The sequence below is a fragment of the Pseudophryne corroboree genome, chromosome 1 (genome assembly GCF_028390025.1).
Source record: "Pseudophryne corroboree isolate aPseCor3 chromosome 1, aPseCor3.hap2, whole genome shotgun sequence".
Classification (NCBI taxonomy): Eukaryota; Metazoa; Chordata; class Amphibia; order Anura; family Myobatrachidae; genus Pseudophryne; species Pseudophryne corroboree.
Window position 1 is genome coordinate 511812738 of NC_086444.1, and position 18817 is coordinate 511831554.

Genomic DNA, 18817 nt, shown 5'->3' on the forward strand with positions numbered 1-18817 from the left:
GTCTTCATCCTGTGGCCCTCCAGCTGCTGTGAAACTACACATCCCAGCATGCCCAGCCACAGTTTTGCTATTAAGGTATGCTAAAACTGAGGCAGGGCATGCTGGGATGTGTAGTTCCACAGCAGCTGGAGGGTCGCAGGTTGAAGACCCATGCTCTACAGTTTCTATTTCTTGTTACTTGTGAAAAGATTGACTTTAGAATTAGACTTACACTCACTGCAAATCTCTTTCAATTTACAACATAAAAAATGCATCAATTATTTCATTATTTCCCATGTTGCAATAAAAGATCAGATTGTATTCTCCCTGGATAAAAGAGCTTGAAACCAACCACATATGTGTATATCATATTATTTTTATTATTTGATCCACAATTCTTTATTTACAGAGGTAGCAAAATAAAATATCTCACAAATTCAGAATGAGGGCTCCATATCTTTGGCTTAAGAAAACTGCTCTTCTCAGCCAATGGTCATGAACAGAAACCCCACTGGGGTCCACTAAATTGGCATCCAATCAAACCCATGAGCTAAATTAAGTAGCCAGTTTGTGCAAGATTCACAAATTTCATTTCATTGCTGAGTTAAAATCCATTAGGGAACAAACTCTAGACACTTGGATTCCAACCCTGAACATGGAAAACAAAACTTACTTTTATTGTAACGCCAACTAGAAACCTCTTTAAAATGAATGGAAAAGCAATTCATATCTAGTTTTTAAATTAACAGTTTTAATAGCAACATTGTCATTGTAACTATAGATAGGTTATTTCATACTATACATCTTTTCAAAAAGCAGGGGTTTCATGTGTCAGGATGGCCGAGCGGTCTAAGGCTCTGCGTTCAGGTTGCAGTCTCCTCTGGAGGCGTGGGTTCAAATCCCACTTTTGACAGTGTTATTCATTTTCTTCTTTGCTCTACAGTTTCTATTTCTTGTTACTTGTGAAAAGATTGACTTTAGAATTAGACAAACACTCACTGCAAATCTCTTTCAATTTACAACATAAAAAATGCATCAATTATTTCATTATTTCCCATGTTGCAATAAAAGATCAGATTGTATTCTCCCTGGATAAAAGAACTTGAAACCAACCACATATGTGTATATCATATTATTTTTATTATTTTATCCACAATTCTTTATTTACAGAGGTAGCAAAATAAAATATCTCACAAATTCAGAATGAGGGCTCCATATCTTTGGCTTAAGAAAACTGCTCTTCTCAGCCAATGGTCATGAACAGAAACCCCACTGGGGTCCACTACAATGGCATCCAATCAAACCCATGAGCTAAATTAAGTAGCCAGTTTGTGCAAGATTCACAAATTTCATTTCATTGCTGAGTTAAAATCCATTAGAGAACAAACTCTAGACACTTGGATTCCAACCCTGAACATGGAAAACAAAACTTACTTTTATTGTAACGCCAACTAGAAACCTCTTTAAAATTAATGGAAAAGCAATTCATATCTAGTTTTTAAATTAACAGTTTTAATAGCTACATTGTCATTGTAACTATAGATAGGTTATTTCATAATATACATCTTTTAAAAAAGTAGTTGTTTCATGTGTCAGGATGGCCGAGCGGTCTAAGGCGCTACGTTAAGGTCGCAGTCTCCTCTGGAGGCGTGGGTTCAAATCCCACTTCTGACAATGTTATTAATTTTCTTCTTAGCTCTACAGTTTCTATTTCTTGTTACTTGTGAAAAGATTGACTTTAGAATTAGACTTACACTCACTGCAAATCTCTTTCAATTTACAACATAAAAAATGCATCAATTATTTCATTATTTCCCATGTTGCAATAGAAGATCAGATTGTATTCTCTCTGGATAAAAGAGCTTGAAACCAACCACATATGTGTATATCATATTATTTTTATTATTTGATCCACAATTCTTTATTTACAGAGGTAGCAAAATAAAATATCTCACAAATTCAGAATGAGGGCTCCATATCTTTGGCTTAAGAAAACTGCTCTTCTCAGCCAATGGTCATGAACAGAAACCCCACTGGGGTCCACTACAATGGCATCCAATCAAACCCATGAGCTAAATTAAGTAGCCAGTTTGTGCAAGATTCACAAATTTCATTTCATTGCTGAGTTAAAATCCATTAGAGAACAAACTCTAGACACTTGGATTCCAACCCTGAACATGGAAAACAAAACTTACTTTTATTGTAACGCCAACTAGAAACCTCTTTAAAATGAATGGAAAAGCAATTCATATTTAGTTTTTAAATTAACAGTTTTAATAGCTACATTGTCATTGTAACTATAGATAGGTTATTTCATAATATACATCTTTTCAAAAAGCAGTGGTTTCATGTGTCAGGATGGCCGAGCGGTCTAAGGCGTTGCGTTCAGGTCGCAGTCTCCTCTGGAGGCGTGGGTTCAAATCCCACTTCTGACAGTGTTATTCATTTTCTTCTTTGCTCTACAGTTTCTATTTCTTGTTACTTGTGAAAAGATTGACTTTAGAATTAGACAAACACTCACTGCAAATCTCTTTCAATTTACAACATAAAAAATGCATCAATTATTTCATTATTTCCCATGTTGCAATAAAAGATCAGATTGTATTCTTCCTGGATAAAAGAGCTTGAAACCAACCACATATGTGTATATCATATTATTTTTATTATTTTATCCACAATTCTTTATTTACAGAGGTAGCAAAATAAAATATCTCACAAATTCAGAATGAGGGCTCCATATCTTTGGCTTAAGAAAACTGCTCTTCTCAGCCAATGGTCATGAACAGAAACCTCACTGGGGTCCACTACAATGGCATCCAATCAAACCCATGAGCTAAATTAAGTAGCCAGTTTGTGCAAGATTCACAAATTTCATTTCATTGCTGAGTTAAAATCCATTAGAGAACAAACTCTAGACACTTGGATTCCAACCCTGAACATGGAAAACAAAACTTACTTTTATTGTAACGCCAACTAGAAACCTCTTTAAAATGAATGGAAAAGCAATTCATATTTATTTTTTAAATTAACAGTTTTAATAGCAACATTGTCATTGTAACTATAGATAGGTTATTTCATAATATACATCTTTTCAAAAAGCAGTGGTTTCATGTGTCAGGATGGCCGAGCGGTCTAAGGCGCTGAGTGGCCTGGGTTCAAATCCCACTTCTGACAATGTTATTCATTTTCTTCTTTGCTCTACAGTTTCTATTTCTTGTTACTTGTGAAAAGATTGGCTTTAGAATTAGACAAACACTCACTGCAAATCTCTTTCAATTTACAACATAAAAAATGCATCAATTATTTCATTATTTCCCATGTTGCAATAAAAGATCAGATTGTATTCTCCCTGGATAAAAGAGCTTGAAACCAACCACATATGTGTATATCATATTATTTTTATTATTTGATCCACAATTCTTTATTTACAGAGGTAGCAAAATAAAATATCTCACAAATTCAGAATGAGGGCTCCATATCTTTGGCTTAAGAAAACTGCTCTTCTCAGCCAATGGTCATGAACAGAAACCCCACTTGGGTCCACTACAATGGCATCCAATCGAACCCATGAGCTAAATTAAATAACCAGTTTGTGCAAGATTCACAAATTTAATTTCATTGCTGAGTTAAAATCCATTAGAGAACAAACTCTAGACACTTGGATTCCAACCCTGAACATGGAAAACAAAACATACTTTTATTGTAACGCCAACTAGAAACCTCTTTAAAATGAATGAAAAAGCAATTCATATTTAGTTTTTAAATTAACAGTTTTAATAGCAACATTGTCATTGTAACTATAGATAGGTTATTTCATAATATACATCTTTTAAAAAAGTAGTTGTTTCATGTGTCAGGATGGCCGAGCGGACTAAGGCGCTACGTTAAGATCGCAGTCTCCTCTGGAGGCGTGGGTTCAAATCCCACTTCTGACAATGTTATTCATTTTCTTCTTTGCTCTACAGTTTCTATTTCTTGTTACTTGTGAAAAGATTGACTTTAGAATTAGACTTACACTCACTGCAAATCTCTTTCAATTTACAACATAAAAAATGCATCAATTATTTCATTATTTCCCATGTTGCAATAGAAGATCAGATTGTATTCTCTCTGGATAAAAGAGCTTGAAACCAACCACATATGTGTATATCATATTATTTTTATTATTTGATCCACAATTCTTTATTTACAGAGGTAGCAAAATAAAATATCTCACAAATTCAGAATGAGGGCTCCATATATTTGGCTTAAGAAAACTGCTCTTCTCAGCCAATGGTCATGAACAGAAACCCCACTGGGGTCCACTACAATGGCATCCAATCAAACCCATGAGCTAAATTAAGTAGCCAGTTTGTGCAAGATTCACAAATTTAATTTCATTGCTGAGTTAAAATCCATTAGAGAACAAACTCTAGACACTTGGATTCCAACCCTGAACATGGAAAACAAAACTTACTTTTATTGTAACGCCAACTAGAAACCTCTTTAAAATGAATGGAAAAGCAATTCATATCTAGTTTTTAAATTAACAGTTTTAATAGCTACATTGTCATTGTAACTATAGATAGGTTATTTCATAATATACATCTTTTCAAAAAGCAGTGGTTTCATGTGTCAGGATGGCCGAGCGGTCTAAGGCGCTGCGTTCAGGTTGCAGTCTCCTCTGGAGGCGTGGGTTCAAATCCCACTTCTGACAGTGTTATTCATTTTCTTCTTTGCTCTACAGTTTCTATTTCTTGTTACTTGTGAAAAGATTGACTTTAGAATTAGACAAACACTCACTGCAAATCTCTTTCAATTTACAACATAAAAAATGCATCAATTATTTCATTATTTCCCATGTTGCAATAAAAGATCAGATTGTATTCTTCCTGGATAAAAGAGCTTGAAACCAACCACACATGTGTATATCATATTATTTTTATTATTTTATCCACAATTCTTTATTTACAGAGGTAGCAAAATAAAATATCTCACAAATTCAGAATGAGGGCTCCATATCTTCGGCTTAAGAAAACTGCTCTTCTCAGCCAATGGTCATGAACAAAAACCCCACTGGGGTCCACTACATTGGCATCCAATCGAACCCATGAGCTAAATTAAATAACCAGTTTGTGCAAGATTCACAAATTTCATTTCATTGCTGAGTTAAAATCCATTAGAGAACAAACTCTAGACACTTGGATTCCAACCCTGAACATGGAAAACAAAACTTACTTTTATTGTAACGCTAACTAGAAACCTCTTTAAAATGAATGGAAAAGCAATTCATATTTAGTTTTTAAATTAACAGTTTTAATAGCAACATTGTCATTGTAAGTATAGATAGGTTATTTCATAATATACATCTTTTCAAAAAGTAGCGGTTTCAAGTGTCAGGATGGCCGAGCGGTCTAAGGCGCTGCGTTCAGGTCGCAGTCTCCTCTGGAGGCGTGGGTTCAAATCCCACTTCTGACAATGTTATTTATTTTCTTCTTTGCTCTACAGTTTCTATTTCTTGTTACTTGTGAAAAGATTGACTTTAGAATTAGACTTACACTCACTGCAAATCTCTTTCAATTTACAACATAAAAAATGCATCAATTATTTCATTATTTCCCATGTTGCAATAAAAGATCAGATTGTATTCTCCCTGGATAAAAGAGCTTGAAACAAACCACATATGTGTATATCATATTATTTTTATTATTTTATCCACAATTCTTTATTTACAGAGGTAGCAAAATAAAATATCTCACAAATTCAGAATGAGGGCTCCATATCTTTGGCTTAAAAAAACTGCTCTTCTCAGCCAATGGTCATGAACAGAAACCCCACTGGGGTCCACTACAATGGCATCCAATCAAACCCATGAGCTAAATTAAGTAGCCAGTTTGTGCAAGATTCACAAATTTAATTTCATTGCTGAGTTAAAATCCATTAGAGAACAAACTCTAGACACTTGGATTCCAACCCTGAACAAGGAAAACAAAACTTACTTTTATTGTAACGCCAACTAGAAACCTCTTTAAAATGAATGGAAAAGCAATTCATATTTATTTTTTAAATTAACAGTTTTAATAGCAACATTGTCATTGTAACTATAGTTAGGTTATTTCATAATATACATCTTTTCAAAAAGCAGTGGTTTCATGTGTCAGGATGGCCGAGCGGTCTAAGGCGCTGAGTGGCCTGGGTTCAAATCCCACTTCTGACAATGTTATTCATTTTCTTCTTTGCTCTACAGTTTCTATTTCTTGTTACTTGTGAAAAGATTGGCTTTAGAATTAGACAAACACTCACTGCAAATCTCTTTCAATTTACAACATAAAAAATGCATCAATTATTTCATTATTTCCCATGTTGCAATAAAAGATCAGATTGTATTCTCCCTGGATAAAAGAGCTTGAAACCAACCACATATGTGTATATCATATTATTTTTATTATTTGATCCACAATTCTTTGTTTACAGAGGTAGCAAAATAAAATATCTCACAAATTCAGAATGAGGGCTCCATATCTTTGGCTTAAGAAAACTGCTCTTCTCAGCCAATGGTCATGAACAGAAACCCCACTGGGGTCCACTACAATGGCATCCAATCGAACCCATGAGCTAAATTAAATAACCAGTTTGTGCAAGATTCACAAATTTAATTTCATTGCTGAGTTAAAATCCATTAGAGAACAAACTCTAGACACTTGGATTCCAACCCTGAACATGGAAAACAAAACATACTTTTATTGTAACGCCAACTAGAAACCTCTTTAAAATGAATGAAAAAGCAATTCATATTTAGTTTTTAAATTAACAGTTTTAATAGCAACATTGTCATTGTAACTATAGATAGGTTATTTCATAATATACATCTTTTAAAAAAGTAGTTGTTTCTTGTGTCAGGATGGCCGAGCGGTCTAAGGCGCTGCGTTCAGGTCGCAGTCTCCTCTGGAGGCGTGGGTTCAAATCCCACTTCTGACAATGTTATTCATTTTCTTCTTTTCTCTACAGTTTCTATTTCTTGTTACTTGTGAAAAGATTGACTTTAGAATTAAACTTACACTCACTGCAAATCTCTTTCAATTTACAACAGAAAAAATGCATCAATTATTTCATTATTTCCCATGTTGCAATAAAAGATCAGATTGTATTCTTCCTGGATAAAAGAGCTTGAAACCAACCACATATGTGTATATCATATTATTTTTATTATTTGATCCACAATTCTTTATTTACAGAGGTAGCAAAATAAAATATCTCACAAATTCAGAATGAGGGCTCCATACCTTTGGCTTAAGAAAACTGCTCTTCTCAGCCAATGGTCATGAACAGAAACCCCACTGGGGTCCACTACAATGGCATCCAATTAAACCCATGAGCTAAATTAAGTAGCCAGTCTGTGCAAGATTCACAAATTTAATTTCATTGCTGAGTTAAAATCCATTAGAGAACAAACTCTAGACCCTTGGATTCCAACCCTGAACATGGAAAACAAAACTTACTTTTATTGTAAAGCCAACTAGAAACTTCTTTAAAATGAATAGAAAAGCAATTCATATCTAGTTTTTAAATTAACAGTTTTAATAGCAACATTGTCATTGTAACTATAGATAGGTTATTTCATAATATACATCTTTTCAAAAAGCAGTGGTTTCATGTGTCAGGATGGCCGAGCGGTCTAAGGCGTTGCGTGGCGTGGGTTCAAATCTCCCTTCTGACAATGTTATTAATTTTCTTCTTTGCTCTACAGTTTCTATTTCTTGTTACTTGTGAAAAGATTGGCTTTAGAATTAGACAAACACTCACTGCAAATCTCTTTCAATAAACAACATAAAAAAAGCATCAATTATTTCATTATTTCCCATGTTGCAATAAAAGATCAGATTGTATTCTTCCTGGATAAAAGACCTTGAAACCAACCACATATGTGTATATCATATTATTTTTATTATTTTATCCACAATTCTTTATTTACAGAGGTAGCAAAATAAAATATCTCACAAATTCAGAATGAGGGTTCCATATCTTTGGCTTAAGAAAACTGCTCTTCTCAGCCAATGGTCATGAACAGAAACCCCACTGGGGTCCACTACAATGGCATCCAATCAAACCCATGAGCTAAATTAAGTAGCCAGTTTGTGCAAGATTCACAAATTTCATTTCATTGCTGAGTTAAAATCCATTAGAGAACAAACTCTAGACACTTGGATTCCAACCCTGAACATGGAAAACAAAACTTACTTTTATTGTAACGCCAACTAGAAACCTCTTTAAAATTAATGGAAAAGCAATTCATATCTAGTTTTTAAATTAACAGTTTTAATAGCTACATTGTCATTGTAACTATAGATAGGTTATTTCATAATATACATCTTTTTAAAAAGGAGTGGTTTCATGTGTGAGGATGGCCGAGCGGTCTAAGGCGCTGCGTGGCCTGGGTTCAAATCCCACTTCTGACAATGTTATTCATTTTCTTCTTTGCTCTACAGTTTCTATTTCTTGTTACTTGTGAAAAGATTGGCTTTAGAATTAGACAAACACTCACTGCAAATCTCTTTCAATTTACAACATAAAAAATGCATCAATTATTTCATTATTTCCCATGTTGCAATAAAAGATCAGATTGTATTCTCCCTGGATAAAAGAGCTTGAAACCAACCACATATGTGTATATCATATTATTTTTATTATTTGATCCACAATTCTTTATTTACAGAGGTAGCAAAATAAAATATCTCACAAATTCAGAATGAGGGCTCCATATCTTTGGCTTAAGAAAACTGCTCTTCTCAGCCAATGGTCATGAACAAAAACCCCACTGGGGTCCACTACAATGGCATTCAATCGAACCCATGAGCTAAATTAAATAACCAGTTTGTGCAAGATTCACAAATTTAATTTCATTGCTGAGTTAAAATCCATTAGAGAACAAACTCTAGACACTTGGATTCCAACCCTGAACATGGAAAACAAAACTTACTTTTATTGTAACGCCAACTAGAAACCTCTTTAAAATGAATGGAAAAGCAATTCATATCTAGTTTTTAAATTAACAGTTTTAATAGCAACATTGTCATTGTAACTATAGATATGTTATTTCATAATATACATCTTTTCAAAAAGCAGTGGTTTCATGTGTCAGGATGGTCGAGCGGTCTAAGGTGCTGCGTTCAGGTCGCAGTCTCCTCTGGAGGCGTGGGTTCAAATCCCGCTTCTGACAATGTTATTCATTTTCTTCTTTGCTCTACAGTTTCTATTTCTTGTTACTTGTGAAAAGATTGACTTTAGAATTAAACAAACACTCACTGCAAATCTCTTTCAATTTACAACATAAAAAATGCATCAATTATTTCATTATTTCCCATGTTGCAATAGAAGATCAGATTGTATTCTCTCTGGATAAAAGAGCTTGAAACCAACCACATATGTGTATATCATATTATTTTTATTATTTTATCCACAATTCTTTATTTACAGAGGTAGCAAAATAAAATATCTCACAAATTCAGAATGAGGGCTCCATATCTTTGGCTTAAGAAAACTGCTCTTCTCAGCCAATGGTCATGAACAGAAACCCCACTGGGGTCCACTACAATGGCATCCAATCAAACCCATGAGCTAAATTAAGTAGCCAGTTTGTGCAAGATTCACAAATTTCATTTCATTGCTGAGTTAAAATCCATTAGAGAACAAACTCTAGACACTTGGATTCCAACCCTGAACATGGAAAACAAAACTTACTTTTATTGTAACGCCAACTAGAAACCTCTTTAAAATGAATGGAAAAGCAATTCATATTTATTTTTTAAATTAACAGTTTTAATAGCAACATTGTCATTGTAACTATAGATAGGTTATTTCATAATATACATCTTTTCAAAAAGCAGTGGTTTCATGTGTCAGGATGGCCGAGCGGTCTAAGGCGCTGAGTGGCCTGGGTTCAAATCCCACTTCTGACAATGTTATTCATTTTCTTCTTTGCTCTACAGTTTCTATTTCTTGTTACTTGTGAAAAGATTGACTTTAGAATTAGACAAACACTCACTGCAAATCTCTTTCAATTTACAACATAAAAAATGCATCAATTATTTCATTATTTCCCATGTTGCAATAAAAGATCAGATTGTATTCTCCCTGGATAAAAGAGCTTGAAACCAACCACATATGTGTATATCATATTATTTTTATTATTTGATCCACAATTCATTATTTACAGAGGTAGCAAAATAAAATATCTCACAAATTCAGAATGAGGGCTCCATATCTTTGGCTTAAGAAAACTGCTCTTCTCAGCCAATGGTCATGAACAGAAACCCCACTGAGGTCCACTACAATGGCATCCAATCAAACCCATGAGCTAAATTAAGTAGCCAGTTTGTGCAAGATTCACAAATTTCATTTCATTGCTGAGTTAAAATCCATTAGAGAACAAACTCTAGACACTTGGATTCCAACCCTGAACATGGAAAACAAAACTTACTTTTATTGTAACGCCAACTAGAAACCTCTTTAAAATGAATGGAAAAGCAATTCATATCTAGTTTTTAAATTAACAGTTTTAATAGCAACATTGTCATTGTAACTATAGGTAGGTTATTTCATAATATACATCTTTTCAAAAAGCAGTGGTTTCATGTGTCAGGATGGCCGAGCGGTCTAAGGCGCTGCGTTCAGGTTGCAGTCTCCTCTGGAGGCGTGGGTTCAAATCCCACTTCTGACAATGTTATTCATTTTCTTCTTTGCTCTACAGTTTCTATTTCTTGTTACTTGTGAAAAGATTGACTTTAGAATTAGACTTACACTCACTGCAAATCTCTTTCAATTTACAACAGAAAAAATGCATCAATTATTTCATTATTTCCCATGTTGCAATAAAAGATCAGATTGTATTCTTCCTGGATAAAAGAGCTTGAAACCAACCACATATGTGTATATCATATTATTTTTATTATTTGATCCACAATTCTTTATTTACAGAGGTAGCAAAATAAAATATCTCACAAATTCAGAATGAGGGCTCCATACCTTTGGCTTAAGAAAACTGCTCTTCTCAGCCAATGGTCATGAACAGAAACCCCACTGGGGTCCACTACAATGGCATCCAATTAAACCCATGAGCTAAATTAAGTAGCCAGTCTGTGCAAGATTCACAAATTTAATTTCATTGCTGAGTTAAAATCCATTAGAGAACAAACTCTAGACCCTTGGATTCCAACCCTGAACATGGAAAACAAAACTTACTTTTATTGTAAAGCCAACTAGAAACTTCTTTAAAATGAATAGAAAAGCAATTCATATCTAGTTTTTAAATTAACAGTTTTAATAGCAACATTGTCATTGTAACTATAGATAGGTTATTTCATAATATACATCTTTTCAAAAAGCAGTGGTTTCATGTGTCAGGATGGCCGAGCGGTCTAAGGCGTTGCGTGGCGTGGGTTCAAATCTCCCTTCTGACAATGTTATTAATTTTCTTCTTTGCTCTACAGTTTCTATTTCTTGTTACTTGTGAAAAGATTGGCTTTAGAATTAGACAAACACTCACTGCAAATCTCTTTCAATAAACAACATAAAAAAAGCATCAATTATTTCATTATTTCCCATGTTGCAATAAAAGATCAGATTGTATTCTTCCTGGATAAAAGACCTTGAAACCAACCACATATGTGTATATCATATTATTTTTATTATTTTATCCACAATTCTTTATTTACAGAGGTAGCAAAATAAAATATCTCACAAATTCAGAATGAGGGCTCCATATCTTTGGCTTAAGAAAACTGCTCTTCTCAGCCAATGGTCATGAACAGAAACCCCACTGGGGTCCACTACAATGGCATCCAATCAAATCCATGAGCTAAATTAAGTAGCCAGTTTGTGCAAGATTCACAAATTTAATTTAATTGCTGAGTTAAAATCCATTAGAGAACAAACTCTAGACACTTGGATTCCAACCCTGAACATGGAAAACAAAACTTACTTTTATTGTAACGCCAACTAGAAACCTCTTTAAAATGAATGGAAAAGCAATTCATATTTAATTTTTAAATTAACAGTTTTAATAGCAACATTGTCATTGTAACTATAGATAGGTTATTTCATAATATACATCTTTTCAAACAGCATTGGTTTCATGTGTCAGGATGGCCGAGCGGTCTAAGGCTCTGCGTTCAGGTTGCAGTCTCCTCTGGAGGTGTGGGTTCAAATCCCACTTTTGACAGTGTTATTCATTTTCTTCTTTGCTCTACAGTTTCTATTTCTTGTTACTTGTGAAAAGATTGACTTTAGAATTAGACAAACACTCACTGCAAATCTCTTTCAATTTACAACATAAAAAATGCATCAATTATTTCATTATTTCCCATGTTGCAATAAAAGATCAGATTGTATTCTCCCTGGATAAAAGAACTTGAAACCAACCACATATGTGTATATCATATTATTTTTATTATTTTATCCACAATTCTTTATTTACAGAGGTAGCAAAATAAAATATCTCACAAATTCAGAATGAGGGTTCCATATCTTTGGCTTAAGAAAACTGCTCTTCTCAGCCAATGGTCATGAACAGAAACCCCACTGGGGTCCACTACAATGGCATCCAATCAAACCCATGAGCTAAATTAAGTAGCCAGTTTGTGCAAGATTCACAAATTTCATTTCATTGCTGAGTTAAAATCCATTAGAGAACAAACTCTAGACACTTGGATTCCAACCCTGAACATGGAAAACAAAACTTACTTTTATTGTAACGCCAACTAGAAACCTCTTTAAAATTAATGGAAAAGCAATTCATATCTAGTTTTTAAATTAACAGTTTTAATAGCTACATTGTCATTGTAACTATAGATAGGTTATTTCATAATATACATCTTTTTAAAAAGGAGTGGTTTCATGTGTGAGGATGGCCGAGCGGTCTAAGGCGCTGCGTGGCCTGGGTTCAAATCCCACTTCTGACAATGTTATTCATTTTCTTCTTTGCTCTACAGTTTCTATTTCTTGTTACTTGTGAAAAGATTGGCTTTAGAATTAGACAAACACTCACTGCAAATCTCTTTCAATTTACAACATAAAAAATGCATCAATTATTTCATTATTTCCCATGTTGCAATAAAAGATCAGATTGTATTCTCCCTGGATAAAAGAGCTTGAAACCAACCACATATGTGTATATCATATTATTTTTATTATTTGATCCACAATTCTTTATTTACAGAGGTAGCAAAATAAAATATCTCACAAATTCAGAATGAGGGCTCCATATCTTTGGCTTAAGAAAACTGCTCTTCTCAGCCAATGGTCATGAACAAAAACCCCACTGGGGTCCACTACAATGGCATTCAATCGAACCCATGAGCTAAATTAAATAACCAGTTTGTGCAAGATTCACAAATTTAATTTCATTGCTGAGTTAAAATCCATTAGAGAACAAACTCTAGACACTTGGATTCCAACCCTGAACATGGAAAACAAAACTTACTTTTATTGTAACGCCAACTAGAAACCTCTTTAAAATGAATGGAAAAGCAATTCATATCTAGTTTTTAAATTAACAGTTTTAATAGCAACATTGTCATTGTAACTATAGATATGTTATTTCATAATATACATCTTTTCAAAAAGCAGTGGTTTCATGTGTCAGGATGGTCGAGCGGTCTAAGGCGCTGCGTTCAGGTCGCAGTCTCCTCTGGAGGCGTGGGTTCAAATCCCGCTTCTGACAATGTTATTCATTTTCTTCTTTGCTCTACAGTTTCTATTTCTTGTTACTTGTAAAAAGATTGACTTTAGAATTAAACAAACACTCACTGCAAATCTCTTTCAATTTACAACATAAAAAATGCATCAATTATTTCATTATTTCCCATGTTGCAATAAAAGATCAGATTGTATTCTTCTTGGATAAAAGAGCTTGAAACCAACCACATATGTGTATATCATATTATTTTTATTATTTTATCCACAATTCTTTATTTACAGAGGTAGCAAAATAAAATATCTCACAAATTCAGAATGAGGGCTCCATATCTTTGGCTTAAGAAAACTGCTCTTCTCAGCCAATGGTCATGAACAGAAACCCCACTGGGGTCCACTACAATGGCATCCAATCAAACCCATGAGCTAAATTAAGTAGCCAGTTTGTGCAAGATTCACAAATTTCATTTCATTGCTGAGTTAAAATCCATTAGAGAACAAACTCTAGACACTTGGATTCCAACCCTGAACATGGAAAACAAAACTTACTTTTATTGTAACGCCAACTAGAAACCTCTTTAAAATGAATGGAAAAGCAATTCATATTTATTTTTTAAATTAACAGTTTTAATAGCAACATTGTCATTGTAACTATAGATAGGTTATTTCATAATATACATCTTTTCAAAAAGCAGTGGTTTCATGTGTCAGGATGGCCGAGCGGTCTAAGGCGCTGAGTGGCCTGGGTTCAAATCCCACTTCTGACAATGTTATTCATTTTCTTCTTTGCTCTACAGTTTCTATTTCTTGTTACTTGTGAAAAGATTGACTTTAGAATTAGACAAACACTCACTGCAAATCTCTTTCAATTTACAACATAAAAAATGCATCAATTATTTCATTATTTCCCATGTTGCAATAAAAGATCAGATTGTATTCTCCCTGGATAAAAGAGCTTGAAACCAACCACATATGTGTATATCATATTATTTTTATTATTTGATCCACAATTCATTATTTACAGAGGTAGCAAAATAAAATATCTCACAAATTCAGAATGAGGGCTCCATATCTTTGGCTTAAGAAAACTGCTCTTCTCAGCCAATGGTCATGAACAGAAACCCCACTGAGGTCCACTACAATGGCATCCAATCAAACCCATGAGCTAAATTAAGTAGCCAGTTTGTGCAAGATTCACAAATATCATTTCATTGCTGAGTTAAAATCCATTAGAGAACAAACTCTAGACACTTGGATTCCAACCCTGAACATGGAAAACAAAACTTACTTTTATTGTAACGCCAACTAGAAACCTCTTTAAAATTAATGGAAAAGCAATTCATATCTAGTTTTTAAATTAACAGTTTTAATAGCTACATTGTCATTGTAACTATAGATAGGTTATTTCATAATATACATCTTTTTAAAAAGGAGTGGTTTCATGTGTGAGGATGGCCGAGCGGTCTAAGGCGCTGCGTGGCCTGGGTTCAAATCCCACTTCTGACAATGTTATTCATTTTCTTCTTTGCTCTACAGCATGGGTCTTCATCCTGTGGCCCTCCAGCTGCTGTGAAACTACACATCCCAGCATGCCCAGCCACAGTTTTGCTATTAAGGTATGCTAAAACTGAGGCAGGGCATGCTGGGATGTGTAGTTCCACAGCAGCTGGAGGGTCGCAGGTTGAAGACCCATGCTCTACAGTTTCTATTTCTTGTTACTTGTGAAAAGATTGACTTTAGAATTAGACTTACACTCACTGCAAATCTCTTTCAATTTACAACATAAAAAATGCATCAATTATTTCATTATTTCCCATGTTGCAATAAAAGATCAGATTGTATTCTCCCTGGATAAAAGAGCTTGAAACCAACCACATATGTGTATATCATATTATTTTTATTATTTGATCCACAATTCTTTATTTACAGAGGTAGCAAAATAAAATATCTCACAAATTCAGAATGAGGGCTCCATATCTTTGGCTTAAGAAAACTGCTCTTCTCAGCCAATGGTCATGAACAGAAACCCCACTGGGGTCCACTAAATTGGCATCCAATCAAACCCATGAGCTAAATTAAGTAGCCAGTTTGTGCAAGATTCACAAATTTCATTTCATTGCTGAGTTAAAATCCATTAGGGAACAAACTCTAGACACTTGGATTCCAACCCTGAACATGGAAAACAAAACTTACTTTTATTGTAACGCCAACTAGAAACCTCTTTAAAATGAATGGAAAAGAAATTCATATCTAGTTTTTAAATTAACAGTTTTAATAGCAACATTGTCATTGTAACTATAGATAGGTTATTTCATAATATACATCTTTTCAAAAAGCAGGGGTTTCATGTGTCAGGATGGCCGAGCGGTCTAAGGCGCTGCGTTCAGGTCGCAGTCTCCTCTGGAGGCGTGGGTTCAAATCCCACTTCTGACAATGTTATTCATTTTCTTCTTTGCTCTACAGTTTCTATTTCTTGTTACTTGTGAAAAGATTGACTTTAGAATTAAACAAACACTCACTGCAAATCTCTTTCAATTTACAACATAAAAAATGCATCAATTATTTCATTATTTCCCATGTTGCAATAAAAGATCAGATTGTATTCTTCTTGGATAAAAGAGCTTGAAACCAACCACATATGTGTATATCATATTATTTTTATTATTTGATCCACAATTCTTTATTTACAGAGGTAGCAAAATAAAATATCTCACAAATTCAGAATGAGGGCTCCATATCTTTGGCTTAAGAAAACTGCTCTTCTCAGCCAATGGTCATGAACAGAAACCCCACTGGGGTCCACTACAATGGCATCCAATCAAACCCATGAGCTAAATTAAGTAGCCAGTTTGTGCAAGATTCACAAATTTCATTTCATTGCTGAGTTAAAATCCATTAGAGAACAAACTCTAGACACTTGGATTCCAACCCTGAACATGGAAAACAAAACTTACTTTTATTGTAACGCCAACTAGAAACCTCTTTAAAATGAATGGAAAAGCAATTCATATTTATTTTTTAAATTAACAGTTTTAATAGCAACATTGTCATTGTAACTATAGATAGGTTATTTCATAATATACATCTTTTCAAACAGCATTGGTTTCATGTGTCAGGATGGCCGAGCGGTCTAAGGCTCTGCGTTCAGGTTGCAGTCTCCTCTGGAGACGTGGGTTCAAATCCCACTTTTGACAGTGTTATTCATTTTCTTCTTTGCTCTACAGTTTCTATTTCTTGTTACTTGTGAAAAGATTGACTTTAGAATTAGACAAACACTCACTGCAAATCTCTTTCAATTTACAACATAAAAAATGCATCAATTATTTCATTATTTCCCATGTTGCAATAAAAGATCAGATTGTATTCTCCCTGGATAAAAGAACTTGAAACCAACCACATATGTGTATATCATATTATTTTTATTATTTTATCCACAATTCTTTATTTACAGAGGTAGCAAAATAAAATATCTCACAAATTCAGAATGAGGGCTCCATATCTTTGGCTTAAGAAAACTGCTCTTCTCAGCCAATGGTCATGAACAGAAACCCCACTGGGGTCCACTACAATGGCATCCAATCAAACCCATGAGCTAAATTAAGTAGCCAGTTTGTGCAAGATTCACAAATTTCATTTCATTGCTGAGTTAAAATCCATTAGAGAACAAACTCTAGACACTTGGATTCCAACCCTGAACATGGAAAACAAAACTTACTTTTATTGTAACGCCAACTAGAAACCTCTTTAAAATTAATGGAAAAGCAATTCATATCTAGTTTTTAAATTAACAGTTTTAATAGCTACATTGTCATTGTAACTATAGATAGGTTATTTCATAATATACATCTTTTTAAAAAGGTGTGGTTTCATGTGTGAGGATGGCCGAGCGGTCTAAGGCGCTGCGTGGCCTGGGTTCAAATCCCACTTCTGACAATGTTATTCATTTTCTTCTTTGCTCTACAGTTTCTATTTCTTGTTACTTGTGAAAAGATTGGCTTTAGAATTAGACAAACACTCACTGCAAATCTCTTTCAATTTACAACATAAAAAATGCATCAATTATGTCATTATTTCCCATGTTGCAATAAAAGATCAGATTGTATTCTCCCTGGATAAAAGAGCTTGAAACCAACCACATATGTGTTTATCATATTATTTTTATTATTTGATCCACAATTCTTTATTTACAGAGGTAGCAAAATAAAATATCTCACAAATTCAGAATGAGGGCTCCATATCTTTGGCTTAAGAAAACTGCTCTTCTCAGCCAATGGTCATGAACAGAAACCCCACTGGGGTCCACTAAATTGGCATCCAATCAAACCCATGAGCTAAATTAAGTAGCCAGTTTGTGCAAGATTCACAAATTTCATTTCATTGCTGAGTTAAAATCCATTAGGGAACAAACTCTAGACACTTGGATTCCAACCCTGAACATGGAAAACAAAACTTACTTTTATTGTAACGCCAACTAGAAACCTCTTTAAAATGAATGGAAAAGCAATTCATATCTAGTTTTTAAATTAACAGTTTTAATAGCAACATTGTCATTGTAACTATAGATAGGTTATTTCATACTATACATCTTTTCAAAAAGCAGGGGTTTCATGTGTCAGGATGGCCGAGCGGTCTAAGGCGCTGCGTTCAGGTCGCAGTCTCCTCTAGAGGCGTGGGTTCAAATCCCACTTCTGACAATGTTATTCATTTTCTTCTTTGCTCTACAGTTTCTATTTCTTGTTACTTGTGAAAAGATTGACTTTAGAATTAAACAAACACTCACTGCAAATCTCTTTCAATTTACAACATAAAAAATGCATCAATTATTTCATTATTTCCCATGTTGCAATAAAAGATCAGATTGTATTCTTCTTGGATAAAAGAGCTTGAAACCAACCACATATGTGTATATCATATTATTTTTATTATTTTATCCACAATTCTTTATTTACAGAGGTAGCAAAATAAAATATCTCACAAATTCAGAATGAGGGCTCCATATCTTTGGCTTAAGAAAACTGCTCTTCTCAGCCAATGGTCATGAACAGAAACCCCACTGGGGTCCACTACAATGGCATCCAATCAAACCCATGAGCTAAATTAAGTAGCCAGTTTGTGCAAGATTCACAAATTTCATTTCATTGCTGAGTTAAAATCCATTAGAGAACAAACT

General features: G+C 34.1%; 14 non-coding genes across 14 annotated transcripts; all 14 read left to right on the top strand.

Moving 5' to 3' along the window:
* Positions 1 to 809: 809 nt before the first annotated feature.
* Positions 810 to 892, top strand: TRNAL-CAG (transfer RNA leucine (anticodon CAG)). The gene has a single exon. It is a non-coding gene; the product is annotated as a tRNA-Leu (tRNA).
* Positions 893 to 1570: 678 nt separating this feature from the next.
* TRNAL-AAG (transfer RNA leucine (anticodon AAG)) lies at positions 1571 to 1653 on the top strand. Its single transcript has one exon. It is a non-coding gene; the product is annotated as a tRNA-Leu (tRNA).
* A 678-nt stretch (positions 1654 to 2331) lies between these two features.
* TRNAL-CAG (transfer RNA leucine (anticodon CAG)) lies at positions 2332 to 2414 on the top strand. Its single transcript has one exon. It is a non-coding gene; the product is annotated as a tRNA-Leu (tRNA).
* A 1417-nt stretch (positions 2415 to 3831) lies between these two features.
* TRNAL-AAG (transfer RNA leucine (anticodon AAG)) lies at positions 3832 to 3914 on the top strand. The gene has a single exon. It is a non-coding gene; the product is annotated as a tRNA-Leu (tRNA).
* Positions 3915 to 4592: 678 nt separating this feature from the next.
* On the top strand, positions 4593 to 4675 carry TRNAL-CAG (transfer RNA leucine (anticodon CAG)). Its single transcript has one exon. It is a non-coding gene; the product is annotated as a tRNA-Leu (tRNA).
* Positions 4676 to 5353: 678 nt separating this feature from the next.
* On the top strand, positions 5354 to 5436 carry TRNAL-CAG (transfer RNA leucine (anticodon CAG)). The gene has a single exon. It is a non-coding gene; the product is annotated as a tRNA-Leu (tRNA).
* Positions 5437 to 6853: 1417 nt separating this feature from the next.
* TRNAL-CAG (transfer RNA leucine (anticodon CAG)) lies at positions 6854 to 6936 on the top strand. The gene has a single exon. It is a non-coding gene; the product is annotated as a tRNA-Leu (tRNA).
* Positions 6937 to 9092: 2156 nt separating this feature from the next.
* On the top strand, positions 9093 to 9175 carry TRNAL-CAG (transfer RNA leucine (anticodon CAG)). Its single transcript has one exon. It is a non-coding gene; the product is annotated as a tRNA-Leu (tRNA).
* Positions 9176 to 10592: 1417 nt separating this feature from the next.
* Positions 10593 to 10675, top strand: TRNAL-CAG (transfer RNA leucine (anticodon CAG)). Its single transcript has one exon. It is a non-coding gene; the product is annotated as a tRNA-Leu (tRNA).
* Positions 10676 to 12092: 1417 nt separating this feature from the next.
* Positions 12093 to 12175, top strand: TRNAL-CAG (transfer RNA leucine (anticodon CAG)). The gene has a single exon. It is a non-coding gene; the product is annotated as a tRNA-Leu (tRNA).
* Positions 12176 to 13592: 1417 nt separating this feature from the next.
* On the top strand, positions 13593 to 13675 carry TRNAL-CAG (transfer RNA leucine (anticodon CAG)). Its single transcript has one exon. It is a non-coding gene; the product is annotated as a tRNA-Leu (tRNA).
* A 2322-nt stretch (positions 13676 to 15997) lies between these two features.
* TRNAL-CAG (transfer RNA leucine (anticodon CAG)) lies at positions 15998 to 16080 on the top strand. Its single transcript has one exon. It is a non-coding gene; the product is annotated as a tRNA-Leu (tRNA).
* Positions 16081 to 16758: 678 nt separating this feature from the next.
* TRNAL-CAG (transfer RNA leucine (anticodon CAG)) lies at positions 16759 to 16841 on the top strand. The gene has a single exon. It is a non-coding gene; the product is annotated as a tRNA-Leu (tRNA).
* A 1417-nt stretch (positions 16842 to 18258) lies between these two features.
* Positions 18259 to 18341, top strand: TRNAL-CAG (transfer RNA leucine (anticodon CAG)). The gene has a single exon. It is a non-coding gene; the product is annotated as a tRNA-Leu (tRNA).
* The last annotated feature ends 476 nt before the right edge of the window (positions 18342 to 18817 follow it).